Genomic DNA, 20,687 nt, shown 5'->3' with positions numbered 1-20,687 from the left:
CTGTGGAAGCTGCATGTAATCTTAAAAAATAACCTCAAGTGATGTCTCTTAGTGGCAAAGCTGCATTAATGTAGGTGCCAGGTTTTGAAAAGGAAGAAGAATATGTGGAATAAAAAAGGCGATATTTCTGGTTCTGCTCTATTGATTTGGATCATTTGTTTTGAAACTGTCCATAAGGAGTCCAACGGTGTTATAGGAGTGCAATGCTCGACCAGTGGACTGCTACCTGGCGCCTACATTACCCACAATGCAACTTAGTCACTGAGTGACATCACTGAAGGCAATTGATCAGATTACATCCAGCTGCCTCTGGAGCCACAAAAGGCTTTATATGACTTTTTTCACATATGCAGTAGTACTCCCGAAGACCTGTAAACACACTTTAATGTGTAATGTTGGTGGAGTTACCCTTTACATTTTCCACAATGCTTTCTGCATTGTCATTTCTTCAGTCAACAGATTTCTTATGTGGCTAACTGAGGAAGATAAGCATGTAGAAAGGCATTATTCCAGCAGCCTTTGTACTTTGTACAAGTATTAAACACATATTAACTGTCAGAGGTTTACTTATCTAACTTTAATGTGGAAATGACTTATTCATACTGCATGAACCACCTATCAACTGTTTTTAGATGCATGGATATATCTGTTGCCAAGGTTACTGGGCAGCCTCAGTGACTGTTGGCCATCCTGCCAGACTCAGGTTAATCACATTTGCCTTTTGTAAGTCATTTGTAACATCTTTAATTTTCTCCAGTAAAGTATATTAATGTACAATATGAGCTGCATTAGGAATGAAGTCTGTTCACCAGATCATGACCTGGACCAGTCCAGTGCTAACTAAGGCTTAGAGTAATCCCTCTATTAAACCTTCTTAGTGAAACATAATCCTAGATACAGGAGGTTGATTAAAAGCAAGTTTGAAATGAAGTTTTGGTTCTTAAACATTTCTTCCAAGTGTGATTATGACAAGAGAAAGAAAGAGGGCAGAAAATTTGTAGATTAAAGAAAGAACAACTAGAAAATCTGTTCTAGGGACTAACACATGAGCAGGAAATTAGAGAAAGTGCCAAGTGACATTATAGTACAATATAAAAAATATAGATTGGAGATAATATGCAAGAGATGATGAGACCTTTAGGTGCCCAGTTACAAGCCGGTGCACAGTGAGCACTGCTGCATTATTTTTATTGCTAAATAAAGAGAAGAGAAAGGCCAGCTGAGGCTGCAGACTGCAGGACTAAAGCTAAATGTTAGCACGATGAGACGGGTTTACTCAGGAGCAGGGTAATAACTGAGATGCCACTCTTGACAAATGACCTTTTTAAATGCAGGACTTGAATGGTACTGGCTGTCAGAGAGGCTTCAGCCTCACCTACAATGAAGAGGAGCTCAACCTTTTTAGCTCTGAACCGAGGAGTTGGCTGCCCACGACCTCCTGCTGCAGCCATAAATGAACAACACGCATGACCTTTGACAGATATTGACTGTTTTCAGTATTCTGACTTGATAAATTATTGAGGTAAGGCAACCATTATGTTCCATCTCATTTGTCACAACAGCTGAGAGTCACCTGTCTTGAGCTTGTTTAAATCAACCTGCAGATTTTTCCCTCTCTGCATAGAATTTTTTAAGTCTACTTTTCCAAGTCCTTATCTACTGCTGCTTTTTAGTGTAAACCCACATGACGTCACCCATTGGTTTGTGGACTACTGTTTTGAAGCCTTGAGTTTAGCGTTATGCTCAGCACCATCGTGGCTTCATGGAGGCAGAAGAGACCATATTTGGATGAGAGGGTGGAGCTAGGAGGGATATGATGATTGGATCTGAGTGAGACTGGTAGCGACTTGTAAATCACAAGGCAGTTACCCCTTAAAGCCTTCCCTGCTTTATCGTCTGTTTTACTCTAATTGGGACCATAATTTACAAAGTGAACATCACGCTGTATTGAAGAAGACTTGAAACTAGCCACTGAGACCATGAACTCATTAGGAAACTGTTTACTGAGGTTATAGATCAAGTAAGAAGTAGGGTAATTTTCTCATAAACTTATACATAAACTCTCATAAAATCTTTTTGAAACCAGTGAAGTCACCCTGCTGTTCATTAGAGAGAATGCAGGTTTAAGGCATTTATACACTGGCTTCGCTATTCAAATCTGGAAGCTCCGTCTATATTTTATATCTCATATATCTCATTTGTTTGAGTAATATTTACTGACATTTGATCCTTCACCTCTTTTACACTTATATTTCTATTGTTCCAGACTGACACATATTTCAAATGTCATTCTCATCTCATTCGACTTGCTCATTTGTCATTAAAGTTAGCATGTACATGAAGTCTGATGGTTCTGGTCAGTGGAAAGTGACATTAACAAGATTAGCTCAGTGGTTCGAATGAAGAGTGGAGGTGATGTTAACACCAGACAAGGGAAACTGAAATTGGTTTAAGAGATTAGCTGCAGGGTCAGGAAGGCTAGCTTGTGTAACGTGTGTCCAGACCAGACAGCTGGTGTTAACATAGACTACGAGCAATACTGCCTGAGGTTTCTTTCATCTTTGACTTTTAAGTCTTTTTTTATTAACTGATCTTGTGGTTATGTTTGTAGGAAGAGTGTTGACACACCCGTACCATAGATGAAAAAGCTTAAGTCATGGTCAAAAGCATTTTGAGGTTATTGTATGTGTGTGTTGTCCACAGAGAATCAAACTGTTTGCGCTCTATTTTCAGGTACAAAGCCTGGTAAGCAGGACAGCAGTGTAAGGAAAAGCAGCAAGTCGGACCACACAAGCACACACACGTGCAGAGAAAGATGCTGCATCCATTCTCTGTCAGTACAAAGCAACAGTCCCATCTAATCTTCCAGAGTTCTGCCAAAAGGCAGCTTAAATCAAAGACATCCCTTGGTCAGCAGCATACACTACTGAGTACAGTAACAAGCACAACATTGTACACCAATGACCGCCACAATGTTTTAGACTGGAAAGGTATAGTTGTAGTGTCACATCAATAGCACATGCGAAGTCATTACTGATCTAGAGGAAAGGTCTTATAGAAAATTCATCCATGCATCCACTCATTATCTGAAACCGCTTATCCTTTTCAGGGTCACGGGGGACTGGAGCTGACACTTCTTGCTGTGGGGCGACAGCGCTTAACACCAAAATTAATTCACTCTGATTTAAGGGTTTTTGGATACATGGTGTTTGTTGGTGAGACACGCCAAATTTCAAGTCTGTGTCATTGTAGCCAGCTCGTGGTAAAACATAAGCCTGGTCTCTGGACTCCATGTCAGCAGGAGGCATAATCTGTTTCTTCAGGAGTGGCCCAACTTAGTGGTTTAGCTGTTGTTTTGTTGCTGAGTTCTGGAGTTGTCGTTCTTTTTGTCGTGACCTGGATCGGAACCGAACCGTTTTGGGGTTGCGGAAAAAAGAAAATGGACTCACACCAATACGGAATTGAATTGTGGTCTATTTGTTTTAGCAGCGCTGTTTTAGCCCTACCTCCAAACAGACTCCAGACAGTAGTACAGACATAATTACTATGCATTTGTGCTACCCGCAGATGTCCGTGTACACGTTTATTTCGGAGTATAATCCAGGTCTTACAGGGAAGACATAATAGTCAGTACTGTCTAGTTCTCTACACCAGCTTGTTACTTCACAATTTCTTCTATTCACTCCCAGACAGTTCCTCTCAGTAAATGTAGTTAACTCAGTGCCAAGTGGAACAACTGCAAAAACTCTTCCTTCACATCAGACACTCACTTCAACTGGAAATAAGTCAGTCAGAGAGAGAGACAGAGAGAGTCAGTAAATTCAGAGATGCACTGCAAAGGGCACCTTGGATTTCCCTCACGTAGTTTGGTTTTTTATCATGAAAAATTATTTTAAGATTAGGATTAAGATTTGGCTCACTTCTTTATTTAAACTCTTCCAACACAGTGAAGTCTTGCCTGTATTCGTGGGCACCAAAAGTCCCTACGTGACGCTGCTCTCAGTAAGGTGAGACAATAAAGTGGGTTGTACTATAATTGTTCAAAATCCTTAGTAGGCTACCATTAGCTGCAATTGCAGGACCAGGAAAAGGACCTGTGTTTAAAAAAAGTCTTTCTCAGATAGGAGTTGAAACCTCAGACAAATCAGACTCATGTTAATGAGTGTAATTAGATTACAACCTCGACCATTTAAAGGTGCAATACATGTGCAATTGTCCTCCTTGAATTCATACGACCAACAAACAGGGGCGGTGTATCACAAGAAAAACTGCTAACAACTGCTAACTTTTTATACATCCATGACCGTAGCTTGTTAGCTCTGTTAGCCAGGGGAGTGTTAGTGTTTACACTGATACCACAGGAGCTTTGGACTGCTGGGAGAAAGAGGTTTTCAGGGCAGGGGCTAGCTGGTTAGCATGCTAACTTCAGTGGATATCTCTTCAACACAATACAGACGTCTTTGACATAATGTCAACGCTGTTCTTCACATTTTGTTGATCTTAGTTTAACTTTTAATTGTTTTGAATTGTAAGTCTTACATATTGCACCTTTAATATAGATATGACAAGATTTTATGATCTGTATTCAGCATGGTGATCACATTTGTCAATTCACTCTGAAACTTTTTTTTTGGGCTGTGATGATGTTGTAATGATTTGCATGATGTCATTAAGCATTCCTAACAGTTAGGTAATGGCAAATTTGAGCAAAAAAGATGACCTCAGGAATGTGTCACTTTCCTACAGGAAAAATCCTAATGCATAACGCTCGATGCCGCTGTAAAGCAATGTGTGATGCTGTCCCTTAAAACAGTGGCACAGTGGACAGATGCATATGGGCTACCGAGCTATTCAAGTATTCAAGTCCACACACAAGATTGAAACAGAGAAACTTGTGAATGGGACCATTGAATGGACTCTGCCATTATGCTCCCTGCTATTATGCTCCACCAGAGCCTAACCATTCCTCTTCCTAGAACACAACTCAAAGGACTTTTTCATACTAAACATGCAGATAAACCGGCAGGAATTTATCTTACAATCATCTGAACATAAAACAAAGACAAGAGACAAGTGCACTTCTTGGCCTGCATCATGCCACCACAACAAATTCCTTTACTTTTAACTGAATGTGCTGAGGTTTAAAAAATTGTATCGTTCAGCTATGACACGGCAGCCAACTGAGAGCATTTTAGTAGGTCAGACTTCTAAGGTTCAGAAAATGTCCTCCTCCCTTTAAGCCAACAATAACACCACCACTGAGATCTGTGTTATTACCAGATTACAGCAGATCAGATCGGATGACGGGTTAACAAGAACAAAGAGGCTGAGCCGGGCCAATCAAATTTCATTTCCCACGCAACATCAGAAACCCTAGTTACAATGCTAGCCAGTCAGAGGGAGGCATGCTGTGTGAGAGAGAGAAAACAACCATAAGAAGTATCCAAGGAGGGAAGATGATGCATCAAAAACAAATTTAAGTTACCATGGAAACCGGTGTGGTGGAGAGGGAAATGAGACACATGTACATAAATGTTGTTGGACTGAGACTTCTGGTCTGTCTTTTCTACCCATACAAACTATGTTCTCGATGTGCAACATCTGTTAATGCACACAAAAAAATACATGAATAAATAAAAACCTGTCCTCAAATGACAGGTGGCCTCAAGCGCAATTTAAGGTTATTGTTGCTCATTTGCTGGATATATGAATAGAAACTGTTTGCAAACAACTGCCAGCACAACTGTTATTATAGCTTGTCCTGCTGCCTCAAAGTGAGCAAAAAGCAGTGACTGCTGCTTTAAGAGCGTCCCCATAATCAGAAAAAAAAAAAAAAATTCAACATGGAAAGTTATAAATGACCAAGCAAACCACATATTACTCAGTGGTGTGGGTAAACCAACAAGGATCAGCAGCATGTTAGAAAACATTGAGGCCTTTGAGCTTGAAGAAACAGTCGGCTGCTTTGACAGACCTCTAAGTATCATTCAAAGGTCATGTTCTCCTCCTCTCACGAGTGGGGAATAAAGTAAAACTGTGATTTATTTGAGGTTTAGCCTTTTTGGCTTGGAACTGTAGTTTGTCTCCTTTTTTTTAAGTTTTCCTGATTGCAAAATGTAAAAACATAAAAACTGATACAGACAGCAGGAAATATCTTAACCCTGCTTCCCACTTTGTTCTTGTTCAGCTTCACATCGGCTTTGTCTTTTGCTCTCCATTCAAACAGAGCAGAGTCAGAGGAGAAGAAAAAGGGAGAAGAGAGAGAAACACCATCAGTTTTCTATCCACGCCAATAATCAAACTAGGGAATCACTGAGGGTTCTCATAGGAGCCAATTAGCTTCGACTTTTCTCCACAACACGTTCTTAGCAGAGTTCTTTAGAAAACCCACATGTCATCGTTTTGGAGTAGGGTGGGAAATTGACCTATTTATGGAACAAACACACACACACACACACACACACACACACACGCACGCAGGGAAAAGGAAAGCAATGCAGTAACAAAGGATATCCTCCCTCTTATATCATCAGGGCTGTACTTCCAGGAATAAGTCTGAGCCCGGGAGGGGGGCATCCGAGGGAAGGCGCACCCTAGCCAGGCAGAGGCAGATGATGCAGCCAAAAGAGGATGACAATTACGATGATGGATGTAGTCCACACTCAAAGTGCGGCTCAAGTTTATTGTAATCTTGTGACTATTTGTACAACACAACGGGGAAGAAGCCAAAACAGCTGACAAATTAAGTCAAGTCACATTTTCATTGACCGGTAGCAGAAAATTAACATGATTTATTTGTGGATGGTTGATAAGTTTATTGACTAAATAAGATTTCTATCATCATAACTTACATTCTCTTTTGGGGTAAGAAGAGTCCACCTATTCTGCATTAATCAGAACTTTAAGCACAACAAACATTTGAGCTACAAATGTTTAAAAATCAATTAATCAAATACTAATATTTTATGTAATAATACAGCATTTCCTCAATTTATTTTGCATGACCGTTAGATCTAGTTTTGATGCAACATTTCTAAATTTGATGTATCTGGATCACTGTATCTCAGTGGGTCATAAATTTCCTCATGTATTCTGTCATCTGTTAGATGTTCGATTTTTATGAGATATCTTACAGCCTGTTTAAATAGTTTGACTTAACTTTGTTACATGCTTGAATGTTGGATTTGGTTACCCACCTCGCTTTCATTGATGGTGACTCTACAGCACTGTCACTGTGAACTCATTTTGCACTGATCCTCTGTTCAGACAGTCTCTGCTTCTCTTTCGACTCCTGCACCAGTGGTACTGTCTGTAGCTGTCTGGTTGTTGAGTTACAGGCTCAGTGCTTTGTGTGTGTGTGTGTGTGTGTGTGTGTGTGTGTGTGTGTGTGTGTGTGTGTGCTGCTGACTGAATGAAAAGAGCTTTTGTTTGTTGCACACATTCACCATCTCACGGCAGTGTCAAATAAAGCCTGACAAAAAAGCGTGGGAGAGCTAAAAAGGAGGAACTAACCCTGACAACCTTGAACGTCTCTTGGGACTTTGGGTTTGTCTCACATCACTGCCTACATCTCAACAAATCACAATTTGTTAAGCAGTTATTGTCTAACCAGGAAGATACAGTGTGTCAAAAAATCTAGACGGATAAGTGGGAGAGAAAAATAGGAAACAACCAGGAAATGGCTCAATGTCACGCTACACTGAGCCGTGTAGGGAAATTTTGCATCGACACCAGACAAGTGATGGAAAGATTGTCAAAAAAGACAGAAGTGTAGGTTAAAAATATACAATTCAAAGGTGCACTATGTAGTTTGGGGGAATAAATTTTAATCAGAAGAGAAAAGATCTTCCATGTTTAGGCATAAAAAAAACAGTCAAACTAAATAAACAAACTTTCTTTGTTTACGCGAGTGAATAAACAAACTGACCTTAAAGGACAACACAATTTCATACAGTCTTACTTTGTTTATATGTGGCGGACCCTGCCACCTTTCTAGCTTCAAACAGTGTTCTGGGGACCTTTTTTCCCTCTGAGAACATATTTGAAAAATCAATATTTCTGAGTTTGTATTATTACCTCATTAATATAATAAATATTAAAATTCTGAGTTTGAGTGTCTTCTCCAAGACAACACAGTGCCCCTTTAAAGGCATCACTCAATTCAATCACTTTTTTTCTGGCATATTTCCTTATCTAGATATTTACAACAACACAGTATTGTTTTTGTGTGCTGCTAATAGAGATCAAGAGTTCATAGCCACAGTGGCGGCCCTATGAGGCTGTAAAACAAAAGTGTTGATGGAGGAAAAATGAAGGGACAACTTTGCAGTTCCATCTTTGCTTTCAACTTCCTTCCTGCTCTGAGACAATAAAAAGCACCACACTAAAAGAGTCACCAGAAATATAATCTACTGCCCTTTTCACTCCGACATTAAGTTTATTTTATGACTGTCTATGCCAGGTCCTTATTTATCACAACTGTTTTATGTTTAAGAGCCCTGAAGCTAAAAAACACAACACAGGTGGCCCTGACTACGCTCGTGTGAACTGATGCTGATGTACTCGTTGATACAGCGAAATGTGAAGCCTTATTGATCCGATTAGGAAAAGGCTCCCATCCCTTTACCTCCTTTACAGGTCAAAAGCCTCGGCCAGCTACGAAGCATCATTGCTGAAGCTAGTTTAGTAAATCATCAGTAAATTACTACACTGACATTGAGTCATTAGTGGAATTACACCATCGATCGCCATCCTCCACTGACCTTCACATCATGAAATTCATGGTTTGCTTTGGTGGGAGGTGAACTTTCTGGCACAAAACGAGACAAGAGCGCTCTTCTTCTAGTCAAGATGGTTATTCTCTTCAGTGAGGCCCAAGTATAATCTCACAGGAACGACAGGAGTAAGGCTTAAATGAAATGGGATGTATCTTTTGAGAGTAACACATGAATGATAGAGATACTTTCAATTTACTCCACGATTCTTAATTGTACATTAATTTCCTCTATAAATGGAATACTGGCTACCACCGAAATCAATTTCACAATGCTTAACTTTAACCTGAGTCCCCATTATTTTCTATACTTGTTCACATCAGCACAAACAGTTAATACACAAGTCAATCCCTTTATCTACCTGAGTGCTCTCAGCAAGCTAAAGATGAACACATGACCTTGATCCCTGTGACAGCTTAGTGACAGTTTCCCTCCTTGCCTGTTTCTCCGCCTGAACTTGAAGGAGCTTAAAGACGCTTGCGTAACAGGGAACCGGCATGCTGCCACCACCGACAGGTATTAGTGTTCGCTCACATCCAGCTGCAGTAGGGGGGATGTGGCAGGCAATAGCTGATTGCTTAAAATGCAAATAAGGAAATTAACCGGAGATTAGCTTAATTTTTTACGAAGAATTATGCAACTATGACAGCTTTTGGATTCTGCCGAAAAAAAAGAACTGATTATTACTAATGATGATGGATACAATGTGTTTTCTGTAAACCGTGCAACAGGGAGAACATCATTTTAAGAACCAGAATTAACATGTTTGATAAAATATCAATTATCAAAAATTGCAGTTGCAACTGCTAAACAATAACACGTTCTACATATTGAAGGTTTTGGCAATGAACGTTTAAGCTAATGAGCTTGTTTGAGAAATACAATTTTCTTTTGATCCAAAGCTCTTTTTTTACAGCAGCCATTTTGACTTGTCATAATGGGAAAATCACAGGTGTAACCAATAACATTAATGAAGGCTCCAATTTATTCAAGTGTCCCATTAAGCAACGGCAGCATGACTGTGAGCCAGCATGCACAGCTAAACAGAACTCAGCCATTACTCATTTGATTATTCACACCTTTGCTTCGGAGAGTTGATTTTTGAGTCTCATTCCCAACTCGTCAAATACTGACGCTTTGGGATTGTAGGTCAGGTCGTCCGCCATCCCAAAGCATCAGTATTTGACGAGTTGGGATTGAGACTCAATAATCAACTCTTACAAATTGGACCTTTCATATAGTGATGTGTCAAAATGTCACTGAAAAAGGATTCTTATATCTGTTATTATTTAGCTTTTTGGCTGCAATTATTCATTATCATTTCCCATAACCCAAAGAGATGCCTTCAAATGTCTTGTTTTGTCTCACCAACAGTCTCAAACGAAACGATGTTCAGTTCACTCATGTATGAGAAGGAAAAGCAGAACATCCTCACATTTGAGAAGCAAATTCATTTTGTGTGGATCAATTAATCAATTAAATTCAACAATTTAGTGTTATAGTTGTGCATGTGTTGTACCTTTTCTCCATTGTTGAAGTCCGCAGAGCAACCTCAACCTTGTATCTTATCATTGGAGTAGGGCTAATTAGAGTACAACTTAACACTGCTGCACGTCTAGGCTTACATAACATGAATACACAAGCTCTGTTAATACAAAACATCATGAGGCAAACGTCTTGTTTCCAGAGCTGCAGTTCTCTGCTTGCAGCCATCACATCTCTCTCTCTCTCTCTCTCTCTCTGTGCTGACTCTGTCCTTCTCACTCTTCTCCTCTTTCTCTGGTCCATTTCCAAGCACCTCTCACTCTCTTTCCAGCCTTCTTTTGATCCCTAATGCTTTTCCCTTTTCTCTCCCATCCCCCTTCAGCTTCACTAAATCCTCGTTCCCCTACTCTCTCCGCTTTTCTTCCATCCACTGTGCTCACTGCAGTGCAATACGTCTTTCCTTTGCCCACTTCAGCCTCCATAATCATCTTCCTCCCTTCTTTCATCTTGCTCCTCTCTCTGCTCCCATGCTGCCACACACACTGAGATCTAGCCAAGATGGAGATGCAGATGGTTTCAGCCAGATCGCTTCACAATCCCACAGTGCTTTTAGTGTAGGGCGCCCACAGCACATTTCACAACCCAGATCCCTTTGAGAGTCAGTTAAGTGGAAATGCTACTACCTCATGCTTACTTCCAACGAAGAAAATGTGTAAAGTTTGGAGCCCTTTCTCAGTACTTCAACAGCAGGAATCATCCCAATAAACCACAAGAGCTATTATTGATTAAATGACTTTTTCAAGGGCAACTAAATGCTATTTACACAGGTGGCGAGGGAAAGTGGCGACCCAGCACCATTCTGATCACAGGCTTGCTTTGACCCCCAGATGATTTCAGGCAGGTATTACAACACTGAGTCATAAAGTATTAAATTCAACTCAGTATTATAGTCATTTTCTGCCTCATTTGGTGAGCACTTCTTGTGGAATGCTATTTTAAGATTATGTTATTCTGCCTGAACACACCTCTCTCTTGCATTATATATTAGCTTGTTTTGACTCTGCACCACACGTGCAGTATCAGTTCAGCTCATATGCAGTATGTTGGCCGTAGGGTGGGGTGACATGGCCTATATATGTTATTGCAAAATTTTTAAGCTGTGACGCAAGGCTCAGTATAAATCTTGATATTTTGAAGTCTCCTCAAAAGCAATTCATGAATGCTAGGACTTGCCGACAAAATCAAATGTATGCCTTGATATCGATTTTGTGACAATATTGATGACTCTTAGTACTTTCACAAAATATTTACACAGTGAGGTTTTTGATGAATAATCATCAATTATGTGAATGTAATGACTAAGTGGGTAAAAACAAGTTCTCTAACACGTAGAACAGTCTGGTAAGTTCAGAATTTACATCATTTAACTGTAATGTAGCCTTTAAAAGACTAAATTTATGTCACATCATGATATAATGATATTCAAAGTCTTGGACGATATACAATCTCATTTCACAATTACAAAATGAAATCGCTATATTGTCTAGTCCTAGTCGGACATAATTAATTAAAGAAATGTTTCTTCAAGTATATAAAATAGAGGGGGAGAGCAATATAGTATCAATATCCTGATACTGATATGGCATACTGGTATATTTCCTAAAGTGTATATGTATCTAGATATGGCAAATACACACAAAACATACGTAATATCACATTTACAGCAATCAAAATCATTTTCAGTGAATTAAAGTCTTCCAATTGTACGTATTACATGAACCCAAAATCTTTACACTGTCATCAAATTGAATAAACAATTAATCAGCTCATTGTTTTAATGTCTACTGCAGGCAAGGTTCATCATGAACGAGTTGTCTCTATGCCTCGAAGCTAGAGTATCAATCTCTTCATTAAGCTGAATGTTTCTGCCAGTAACTCTGGAACTGCAAAGGCAGCAGAGAAGCAGAGTCTGTGGATCCAAATATCAAGGAACCGGTGATGCCTTCAGTTAAACTTCAGGTTCAAAGGATTCTCATTCTGATGGCATTCAACTACAATCAAAATATCTAAATTTGTTCTGAACTTCAGTGCATTTGTTATACCTGGTGACAAAGTTATTGCCTCTCCTGCTCCCTCTATACTTCCGTTTCTGAGTCAGTAGCTAAACCACCAGTCATCGTGTAATTACCAGAGTGGTGTTCAATTCCACATAAGAGCGCAGTGAAAATGTCCACAGTATATTGATAGTGTCCCGGCAGCTCTCAGTGCTCTTTCACAGTCAGACAAATGGGCACAAAACACAGAGCAGGCCTGGGCAACATTCATCTGCTGCAGAAATAAACGCGCACACACACACACTCACAGCTCTCATACAGTCTGGGTGCCTTTTAATCAGTGAAGCATTGCAGGCCGAGAGCCATGAAAGGAACAGAACTTCCATAACAAGCCAGAGGGCAAAAGCTGTGTGTGTCTATGTGTGTGTGTGTGTGTGTGTTTGTGTGTGTGTGTGTGTGTGTGTGTGTGTGTGTGTGTGACTCAAAAGTCAGCTTCACATCCACCATGCACATATTTATTTTCTCTTCAGACACACAACTTATGGCCATGTTCTTAGACTTTGATCCAGACATGCAAAGCCAGTAGTTGAAGAATTATTGCGATCTTTTACGTGAGCAAGAGATACTAGAAAGACAAAAACAACAAATACAATTTTACTCAAGTAAAAGTACCAGCAGCCAAATGTTCTTAAATATCAAAATTAGAACCGTGTTTTCCTCTGGCTTGCTTCAGAGCAGTGTCTGATATTGCCTTTTTAACTCTGTTAGATAAATAAATCCACTGGCCAAGCATATTTTTACCAGCCAAAATGAACAGTGTAAATATAGGGTATGACTATGACTAATATTTTTTCCAAGTTTACACAGTGCCCTTGAAACCCTCATCATAGTTTTTTGACATGACCTTTTCTGTTCCAAACATTTACCCGCCACTGTGGTGGATAGCCTTCAGAGATTTAAACGGACATTACGGACTTGTTCTCCAGTAATGTAATTTTTATCCTCTGCCGTGTTTGTCACTCTGCATGAGGAGTAAATGCTGTACTCACAGCGCTGCTGTTTGTTTGATTATCATTCCTTTCCAAGTGATTGACTTCCAACACTGTTCCAGTTGTTCACCCTCAAAGTGGTGGAAGGCTGAAAAATGTTCGTTTGAGTTCAGTGGAGTGGCTCTGCAGTGTTGTGTAATTGAATAGAAGAAAGTAGAAGAAATGAGGAATAGATTGCAAAGTACGAAAATTGTATTACATGTACGTGAATAAATGTTCTTTGTTATTTTTGCACTATTGCCCTCGAAAGGAAAAGGACTTCAAGGTATCCAAAACCTTTCCTCTGACTGGAAACAGAAGAGAATCCTAACTGGTTCCCTGAGGAACTCAGAAAGCCTTGACAATACTTTCAGAAACCCCTGACCTAAACGTTGTATCAGCATCACAAGAAGGTTCATGGTGAGGCTAAACCACCAAAGGCTTGCAGACACTACACGTGGGCTCAGCTGGCTGTGGGGACACAGTCATATGAATAATATCAGTGGTTTCTTTAAATGGGAAAGTTTACCGAAGGTTCCAGTGTTTGATAGCGCTGTCCGAGTGTCAGGTTTCAAAACAACTCTTTTGAATCCACTGCTCTGTCAAATAGAGGCCCATTTTATTTGAAAGTCTGTTCATGATCATCATTCATGAAATTAATGTTTGCACAGACAACATGAGTTCCTGCAGAGAGACATTCGCAACAGGGCAAATTTGCAGGTGTTGGTGCTTTTTCTCAGCACTTCAATGAGGAGTTGTTTTAGTTTAAGCACAGGAGCTGTTGAAGGTTAAATGCCTTTGTAACAAAATGCTATTTACAATAGAGATGAAGCAGCAATGTCCCGTTGAAAGACTTACTTTGAAACATGACATCAATTAAAAACTTAAATTTAAGATAAATCTGCATTTCAACCTCTAACTAAATACTTTAACCTGCAAAAAATATATAATTGAGTCAGACCCTTTTTAAATGGGTTGCATCCTATACCTATCATTACTGGCATTAGTGGGCATAGGGTTGTCCAATCTCTGAGTTACACAAGCACAAGCTGTGGTGTGATTGTTTTTTGAGTTTGAATTACATAAATAGAGTTAAGACAAAAAAGGCTTTCGGGATGCTGGCACGCCTTGAACAGTTCTCAATATAATTATGTGGCTGAGATGTGATCTTTCAGCACTGGACAACCTTCAAAACAAGCCAAGCAAAGCATTTACTGTAGGTTACACTATTTTCACCAAGTGTAGCTGCAGATAACAGAGTTGGGAAAAGTCTATTCAGGGAAAGTGGATAACACGCAACAGGAGCTGTGTGTTATCTGCATACAGTGCCTTACAAATCAGAGATACTCAGACCAGATAATAGCTCCGAATACACACTAACATATCAAACACACACATGAAACACACATAGGGAAACTATGTACATCCGGCCTCCGCAGGCCTCCAGTGTTATGTAACACTGGAGGCACATTCTAGGATCGGGAAGAGCAGCTGAATGCTGAGAACAGGCTCGTCGCCTGACACACTGAATTACTTGTGGTTTAAAAACACGTGCATGTGCTCAATGTTGAAGCTTTAAACTTGTTATGCCATGATGGTGAGCTGTTCTCACACTGACTGGCGACGCTGACGTTGGTTATAAAAGAACATAAAAAAGTGACATAATGCAAACTGCATCAGACTGTGCAAAGACACTGCTGTTATACATGACATTCACCGTGAATGAATAGAGCTACTTTCTGTCAATCAACAGAAAATCAACAACAGTGTTTAAGTCATTAAAAACATTCACTGGCTCTAATTTGTCAGTTATGAGGGTTTGTGAAAATGAAAAGAACTGTGAAGGCCGAATATAAGCCAGGGTAGTGCACAGCAGAGCTGCAACTTATCGTTATTTTCATTCTCACTTAATTGGTTGTTTTTTTGTCTTTTTCAATTAAGTTATTGTTTTGGTTTACAAGTCTTTAATTTGCTTGTTTTGTCCGACCAATGATGAGAATGATGATTTTTGCTTGAAATCGATTATGAAAATAGTTAATCTTTTATTTATCAATCGAGTAAGCGGTTGATTGACTTTAGATCTAAAGGGACGAATCAAAAACGAAAAGGCAGCAACCAATTTCTACTGCCAGTTTTTTCTGTCACTGACCATCACCTGGTTCAAAGTAGAGATTTGATTTTCATTTTACATGAAGAGCTTCAGGTTTGAGGACTGACTCGGACATTTACTTTGACGAGACTGACCTTTAAGATTTAGTGACAGAGGCATTAGCTAACCAAGAGGGATCCAAACAAAAACAGCTGCGTAATGCTTAGGAAAGGTAATAACTGCAGTTCTGCCGACACGACCTTGTCATTACAGTAAGTTACAGATTTAAATCCCAGCTTGACTTTTTTACTATTAAAAAACAATGACGCAGTTTGAGCCCTGGTGTTGATTTGGGGTATTACTGTGACCTTAAATGTTGCTCTAAGCCTGCTGATCTTCAAATCTCTCCCTTGATCCCTCTCCATCTTTACTCAGTGATTTTACTCACTCAATTTCTGCTTGATTGAATGGAGGTGTAGTTTTGTGCATTGTAATCGTTCTACTTTCTTCTACCAGACATTAATGAGGCGAGGTATATCTCTGCAGGAAATCTTCAATACATGTTTTGCTGCAGAATCAAATCACTACATTTGTAGTGTCTCTCAACCATTTTTCAAATTTCTACTCAATTGTCTAAAAAATAAACCGTCCCAGGGAAAAAAATCTAAAAATTACTCCTGCTAGTACTGCTATCGTTACGACTGCTGCTGCTACAAGCACTGCCAACAACTTTTATATCCACCCGTTACTGCAACAACTGCTACTGCGATCAACAGTTAAAGTAACAACAAAATGCATCTTTAGTACAATTTGCCCATCAGAACAGCAGAAAAATAACAACTGGATGGTAATTATACTGCCGAGGTAAGCAGGATGCCAAAAATGTTGACACTGTAATCAAATCTGATTCAAGTTCTAGAGACCAGAGAGCAAAGCAGAAAATAAGAGTTTACATAACAGGAGAATAACCATGCATTGAAGTATTTCCTCCCCTCTCGTCTCCTCCTGAGATTATCCACCAGGTCATCTCTAACAGCACATGGTGAGTTAGGTAAATAGACCACCTACCACGGCATATACACCTACATGTTGTACCAGTGTGGATTAGTATTGTCTAACGTCAAATGTGATACAAACCAAGCAATACACAAATAAATAACAGTTGTATTTAAAATAATTATGTGACCTTAACATTAAAAAATCACATCATCCTTATAGAAATACCACAACTGCACATGTCACTGAGAGATCATTACTGAGCTCTGTGAATCCATAAAGGAATATTACGTGGTCACATTGGTGATTTATTTATTATTGGATGTATTTCATATTAATGAATCTAAATAGCAAAAATTACAGGTTGATGCTGTAGACATGACACAATGCTATTATTGCTGTTTAGACTAATCTGCATCCCCACCATATTGCATGTAATGCACCTCAAGGCACCAAACAGCAACATCAACCAGAATACACCAGGAAGTACAGCCAAACCCCCTTCACAATAAAACGCCTGGGTGTGTGCACTAGAGAAAAAATGATAATACATGTATGGCTACAAGCAGTCACTTCAAAGAAGTCAAATCAACTCATATTTGTAGCTATATGAAGCAAATATACACTGTTTAAATATGTAGTATTTCCTGAGGGTTTCCTTTATAATATACGTTCACATTCTAACATATTTAATGTTTTGTATGAAGTAATACGTAAATGCCTTCCGCCCTTAAAGAAGGCATCACTTTTATGACGTTATCTTGGTTTTTGTTTGCTTATATTATATTGACTGTTTGTATTTCATAATTCTTTTTAAGTTTTACTTTGGTTTTTTTGTCTGATTTTCTTTATATTTCTTATTTGTTTAGTCAGAATGAAGCGGTCTGTTTTGAAGTTAGACTCTGCCTGGTTTATAACTATTTTACTCCTTTGACTTATAATTAATCATATTGACTTTCGTGTCCTTTTTTGTGTTATTGGACGAGGCCTTTCTTGCGTTTGGCTCGACTGTTGAGTGTTTATTCTGTAATACTGCCTTCCTGAGTTTCCTGCTTTTTCAAAGCACTTTGTAAAAATCTGTTTTTAAAGGTGCTATAAATATAAAGTTTATTTTTATCATTACTTATTCTAGTTTGTTTCACGTAGCTCTGAGTGTCACAATGCTGTTGTCAAATCAGCATTTTTAAAACCTCTGCTAGAGCTTCGAGTCTCCCTCAAAGCGGCGGGGCTTTTATTTTGCTAAGTATTAGCGGAAGTGGCGCTTCCTCATCCGGCTGAACTTGACGCAGGTTGTGTGCCGCTGTTGTTTCGAGCAACATCGGGTCAATACGGTGATAAAATCAGGGTGCAGGCCGCTGGTGTGACACTGTTAAAGCAGTCCAGTCTGTCGTGAACGAACAATGACTGTCATTGTCTGTCTATATGCATGTTCATCCAGTGTACACAGCCTGTAAACCCGCATATAAACGATGGTATGTCACACCGCTACCATCCGCTTGCTACCTTTGTGCCACTGCGATAAACAAAAAAAAATAAAAATAAGAAAAAATACACAACGCCATCAAACGAGCTGAATCATTTCCCCTCAAAACGGAAAACAGCAGTTCGTTATAAGACAGCATCGCTATTATAAATGTAAAACATCGTCTGAAAGCCGAGGCTGCGTCTTGTCCGTTATGACATACCGAGGCATGTTTTTTTTTTCCAGCCTCCGACGCGATGCTGCTCAGCTGAACCTTTTCTCCTTCCCCCTCCGTCTGTTCTCATCCAGCTCTGAGCGAATAACCCACAATTAAACACACTCACCTTGCCGCAGTAGGTCGGCAGCAGGTCTGTTTTCGATACAAAGCATAGGCAGCTGTAGGTAACCGGACTGCTGTGCTGCTAGTCCTTGTTGTCTCTATGCGCGAGACTGCAGGGCAGACAGCGGCGGTGCATCGCCGGATGGGCTGGGCCGGAGCGGCACGTCAGCCTGAGGTCACAGCTTGGTCCCAGACTGGATTATCTAACCCTGGGTGGGACGGCTGCCACTCATTAGGCATGTCAACTCGGCCAGGGATCCTATGTAGCGTTACTCATTTGAAAACTGCACAGATATTAACAAAGAGAAATTATAGGCTAATGATTATAATGAACTTAATTTGTACAGCAGCATTTCTTAAAAATGTCATGCAAAGTGCTTCTGTGCATGACGGTGAGACAATAGAGTATGAGGCAAATATTAAACATACATGTACATACATATATGCTATAATTAGTTGGCCTATAGGTTAGGAAAGTATATATACATACATACTGATAGGATTAGGGGATTGAATCCTCGGCATGGCTGTCTTTACATTGCTGGCTGTACGTTTTCAATTTAATAAAACTTAATTTGTATAACACCATTTCATTAAAAAGTCATTCAAAGTGCTTCTTTGCATGACGATAAAACAATAAAATATGAGGCAAATATTAAACACTCTCTCTCTCTCTCTCTCTCTCTCTCTCTCTCTCTCTATATATATATATATATATATATATATATATATATATAAATTAATATACACACACACACACACACACACATACACACACGTGGGAATCTATCATTGCTGCAGATTATTAAACACCAGCTGTTTCAACAATAGTGGGGACCATTACGATTTTTCATAGATTCACAGGTTAGACTTACTTCACTTGATGGACACATACAAAAGTATGTCTTATATGTAATATGTAAAATATAGATTTGATTTCTTTTTTTATCACAGGTTGATAATAATTACTCTTGTAGCAACACTTGTAAAGCCTGTGCAGTGTCAGGCGGAAATGTGCAGGATTCAGATACTTGCATGTCCCTTTTGTTCCTTGCATAGGCTGCAAGCCCATCTGCTGGTTATCTAATGTTACTGCATTTACCAAAGAGCACACACACACACACACACACACACACACACACACTGTGTGTGTTGAATTTGTAAATCTGGCAGTTGAACCTTTAACATGAGGTCATTACTCATCAGAAAACATAAGAATGGTGTAAATGATTCATTATGACATGTGTTATTCTCCATTGAACAGATTCTCTTTTGTTACTTAAGTTGTCACGAACTGTTTGTGTGTTAGACAATGTTCACACGTGAGTGCTGGGAGACTGACAGTTGCTAAGTATACCAAAGAGAAGGGGATGACAAGATTGTGCTTTTAATGAGAGAAGGAAAACAACAACAATATATATTTTTTTTACATTTAAAATTTGCTAGATTTGGCAGACTGTATCTATAGTCATTAGTCGGGGTGGTGCAGGATTTTTATTGATCTCTTGCAAAATGGTAAAAAGCAACAGGAACAGTAATCAGTAGCCCCTTTTAGATAGAAAATGCGCCACATTTGCGGCCAGGTCAAGGCTGCAATTTACCGCCTTGTCTTTGTGAAACGGAGGCGTAATATTCCTCCTTTTCAAAAAAGCCGGTGTTGTATCGAGCTCTGTTTCCTCGTCGAGATGTGTTTCCCCTAGTCCCGGTGTCGTGCCAAAAAGTGATCGTCTGCCAGAATCTGATTTCCGGCCGCGGGAGCGCGCACAGCAGCCCGTTGAGCGGTAGCGTTTAAACGTCTGGTTTTCTCTGGATGAAACGGTCATGATATGCAGATACACACAACTGTACGTCCGCAATTATAGTAAAGGTATGTGTCTTAGAAAGTTTAACGTTTGTTGTTACGTAATTATCACAACTGTGGCCAAAAGAAGTGGAGTTTGTAGCGAAATCAGGCCTGACAATTACGTGATAGACATGTCCCTATGTGCTTGGTATGTCTGATGCCTTTGTTTAGCCCTGTCTTATGAATTAGACTGTAATGAATGTGATTTATAGGTGTGGATTTTCAATAAAGAAATGATCACTTTTGCAATTATCCTCGTGACTCTGCATTATCTTTTATCTGATCTGGGCTCTACATTTGCTTCCCATGTTGGGATGTGTCTTGTACATGTTTATGCCTACTATTTGGAGACAATACTATGAAAGACATGATTCGGGAGGGTTAAAAGCCTATAAAATAACAGTTTTCACCTGCCAAAAAGTGATTGAAGGACATATACAGTTATTGAAAAGTTATTTCTGCCTAAATATGACTTGATCTCATTCTTGAGCTTCATAATATGAAGATCTGAGCTCACAGGACAGCTTGAAATTCTTTTAAAGGACCATTACAACAGAAAATGTGCCTTTTCAGCTGCCAAAAAGTGATTGAAGGACATATACAGTTATTGAAAAGT

At 39.5% G+C, this 20,687-nt stretch overlaps 1 protein-coding gene across 4 annotated transcripts in view; it reads right to left on the bottom strand.

Annotated features, from left to right (window-relative positions):
• The window catches only part of rusc2 (RUN and SH3 domain containing 2), a 39,900-nt gene extending 21,521 nt beyond the window's left edge, over window positions 1-18,379 (bottom strand). For all 4 annotated transcript variants that reach the window (XM_084359979.1, XM_084359980.1, XM_084359981.1 and 1 more), the window contains exon 1: window positions 18,233-18,379. The gene's annotated coding sequence lies outside the window, so the exon portion shown is untranslated. The remainder of the gene's footprint in view (window positions 1-18,232) is intronic.
• Window positions 18,380-20,687: the final 2,308 nt, after the last annotated feature.

This window comes from Pagrus pagrus (genome assembly GCF_965226575.1).
Source record: "Pagrus pagrus genome assembly, chromosome: 8".
Taxonomy (NCBI): domain Eukaryota; kingdom Metazoa; phylum Chordata; class Actinopteri; order Spariformes; family Sparidae; genus Pagrus; species Pagrus pagrus.
Note: the sequence above shows the minus strand (reverse complement) of the source record. Positions and strands in the feature narration are given on the sequence as shown.